The following is a 3906-nucleotide window of genomic DNA, read 5'->3' as shown; positions in this document are numbered from 1 at the left end:
TAAATAAAAAGCACGCAAAGCTTTCTGATTCAAAGGAGAGTTATTTAGATCAACAACATGATAACACTTGCAACATACAAATGGATTGCCTATAGATGCAGACTGGACAAACATATTCATCTCTGGAATGAGTTTATACAAAATGTAGTAGGTTATTAGCAACCATATCTATATGAGAATAATAGTATCACATATCTATACAATAATCCATAGAAAGGAAATTGATTTTATTTACTGTATTACACTGTACTTTTCACGTGGTTTTACTTTTTTTCTTCTCTTCTCTTTTTCACATTTCCTTTTTCTTTAAATTTTTCTTTTATCACATTATTCCTTCATAAAAGAAAACTTTTCAATAAAATATCAATAAAAAATAAAAGACCTGTAAAGATTTTTTTGATTGAAATGAGAGTTATTTAGATCACCATTTTTACGACATGATGTGAAAACTCTGCTATGATTTTAAAAGCTGCAGATATCCCTGCTGTGACTTCACACACACACACACACACACACACCCCATCTTTCCTTGTTCTATGTTCAGGCTGCAGAGCTACAATTTCATAGGGGTTGATACAGAAGACATTAACAATGCAATCTTAACCATTTTTCCTCAGAAGTAAGCTCCATTGAAATTGATGGGGCCAGGAGAGATGCATGGCTCAGGCATGCTGCAGGCCCCGCGGTGAGTGCAATCCGGCATTTTGTCACCTCCCTCAGTGGTGACTCCCGGGGTGGCCCACATGCACCACACACCCCTTCCTCTGCCCCTGGAGGGATCTTACTCCCAGGTAAGTAGAGGAGGACTGCAGTCTAAGGGCGTACCATTTAAGTCACACCATTTTTCTCTTCCCTGACTTTATACTGTAGGTGACAATGGTGTACAAGAAACAAGCAACTTAAATGCTGTTTCAGTGGTCATTTTGCCTCTCTACCCATGTTCAGGTGGACTGGCAACTTTTTTTTAAGTGCTATATTCATTTATCTGTTTTTGCAAAACTTTGTTTTTAAAAGCATGATCATTTGTTAAAAATTATTGTGAAAGCACTTCAAAGATTACTGGGAGGTGGGTTCACCACAGCCACAAACCAGTCAGACAACTACCATAGCTTCTGCAGCAAATTGGTTCAAAGGGATCTTTCCCCCTGAGTTCAACTCCATTTTATTAAAGCAGAATTCAATCAGTCAAATAACATTACCAACAGGACTGCAATCTTATACCTCGGAATAAGCCCCATTGAATTCAGTTGGGCTACTTCTTTTCTTTCTTTCCCTTTGTAAATATGTATTATTATTTTGTATTTCCAAAATATAGTGGGACTTACTTCTGAGTAAACACATTGGATTGCACTAAGTTTCTTTTTGTTATCACAGCAAATAGATTTTGAGCCAAATTGGAATTTCATGTTTATTTATTATCATTTAAATATTACACTGCTTGATTGTATTTAGCCTCAAAGTGGGTTGCAAAAGATAAAACAGTAAAATCAAGAAAAAAGATTACAACTCTACCATAAACCTTTATATCCACGCTTCCAGATTCTGGGAAAATCCAAAAGCGTATTATGATGAAGTTTTAAACATCACATTCATTTAACATGCAAACATGTTAGTGTCATAACAGCAGTAATAATTACCAATGTAGTTTCCCCTTCCTTCTGCATGCATTTTATTTTCTCTAGCAGCCTAAGCTCAGATTTTGTTGGGCCTTGAAACAGTGGTTCTTCCATGAGATTCCTCATTGTCTCCCTACATTCTGTAAAATTTTCACAAGTATGGAAACACGAAATGCAGAACAACCCCCACCCACACACCATCGTGCATGCATTCCATTCACTCTTGTAAGCAGCACATTCATTGCAAAAGCACACTCATGCACCACACCAGATTCTCCAAGACTCAAACCGGATTTTGTGTAGGAGTTTTGCCAATGTCAAAAATGAAAAGAAAAATTGTGACAGCCCTATAATAGTGCATAAGTGTTGTGGTGTCGTCAGCATTAAAACGGAGAAGCCAGATTTCATCTCATCTTGCCATCACTGCTCTTCATTAGTGGGCCTTATTTGCTTCTGCTGTATAGAAAAGGATGCTAAGGAACTGACAATTGTCTATTAGGCTACAAAGGAAGTATGTGTAGGGTAAAGGTAAAGGACCCCTGGATGGTTAAGTCCAGTCAAAGGCGACTATAGGCTTGCGGCACTCATCTCACTTTCAGGCCAAGGGAGCCGACGTTTGTCCACAGACAGCTTTCCGGGTCATGTGGCCAGCATGACTAAACTGCTTCTGGTGCAACGGAACACTGTGATGGAAACCAGAGAGCATGGAAACACTGTTTACCTTCCCGCCACAGTGGTACCTATTTATCTACATGCACTGGCGTGCTTTTGAACTGCTAGGTTGGCAGGAACTGGGACAGAGGAACGGGAGCTCACCCCATTGCGTGGATTCAAACCGCTGACCTTCTGATCAGCAAACCCAAGAGGCTCAGTGGTTTAGATCACAGCGCCACCCGCGTCCTGAAAGTGTTGAAGTACAAGGTAAATATAGGGGCATAAGATTATCCCAGCTGGTGAGAAGTGGACCACTAGAAGCTTACTTATCTTTTTGCTTTTAACAAATGTAGTTGAAATTGACATTGCTACAAAAGATTCATAATACACCTCCTTCTCATTCTTCCAATATTTACTAAACAGGAAATGATTGGGTGTAGAATAGAGAGGTGCAACAGGTGGAGGAGGTCAGCGATATATCAACCTGCACATTGGACCTCCATCAAATTAGCTGATGTGCAGCTACTCTTTGTAAACGTATTAATATGGCTGCTGTTCTCTAAATCTGTACAATTGTCCAAGACAACTTTTGTTCCATTTTGTTTTAAACAGATATGAAATCTCTTATTTATGCATAATAAATACAGACCATAAATAACCACCCTACACCCTGTGGGAATCTTCTGCACAGTGAATTTCTTGAACACATCGAGAGTTTCACTATAAATGGATGCAACATATCTGCTGGAAATTCCCAGTATTGTTTCTTTCCTGCAGCTGGAATTTTAATATGGGGACCAGCCACCACATGTCATTGTTTCCACAACACTAATCAAATGGCAGGTGCCCATCTTGACCCATTTTCTGACTTTTGGTTTTGAAGTGCTTGCATTTCATAGCATGTGACATATGGCTGCCCTGCAGTTTCTCAGCTGGAAATAGAACCCCGTTTTTATGTTTAACAGCACAAGCTACCCTCTTTGTCTCCATTATGCCTTCAAGGGCTACAGAAGTGCCTGTAGTGTTTCTGGTTTAGAAGATGGGCAAGGGCAGCTTGGATGGCACAGCAGCTGGTAGTTGGTGGCAGAGGGGCTCAGGAACGTGGGGTGGGTCCCAAATGACACTCCCCAAATGAACACCTGCGCTTTTTAAAAATGACAAAAGTGATGTGTGTGTGAGAAAGAGATGGTTGTGTTATGCCAGAGATAAAATAACAATTAACACTGGCATGCAAAAAAACCCAAAAATATCAGAAAAGACAAAACCATTACTCAAAGACATGTGCATTTAATCCAGCATGGCCCAAGGTGTTACTTTGCCAGGACTTGCTATTAACCCTTCTCTGTGCGCTAGGCCACTATTATCCTCATTTTACAGGTGAGGTTGCAGGAGCGAGGCCTTAACTAAACGGTTACCGGACTGCAGCCTCCGGCTCAACCTGAGAGCAAGCCCATTGAATTCAATGGGATTTACTTCGCCTTGGATTGCGTGGGGAAAGTCTCTGCTGCAGCAATTCGGGATATACGGATGGGGCTTGGCAACTTCTTGTTCCCACGAGAGAGATGTTGTCTTTTGCCAGACTCGGGACGTCTGGGTTAGGGATAGGAAGGAAATTCCCAGGTGAAAACACACCCAC

Source organism: Podarcis muralis, chromosome 5 (genome assembly GCF_964188315.1).
Source record: "Podarcis muralis chromosome 5, rPodMur119.hap1.1, whole genome shotgun sequence".
In the NCBI taxonomy this organism is placed as follows: domain Eukaryota; kingdom Metazoa; phylum Chordata; class Lepidosauria; order Squamata; family Lacertidae; genus Podarcis; species Podarcis muralis.
Note: the sequence above shows the minus strand (reverse complement) of the source record.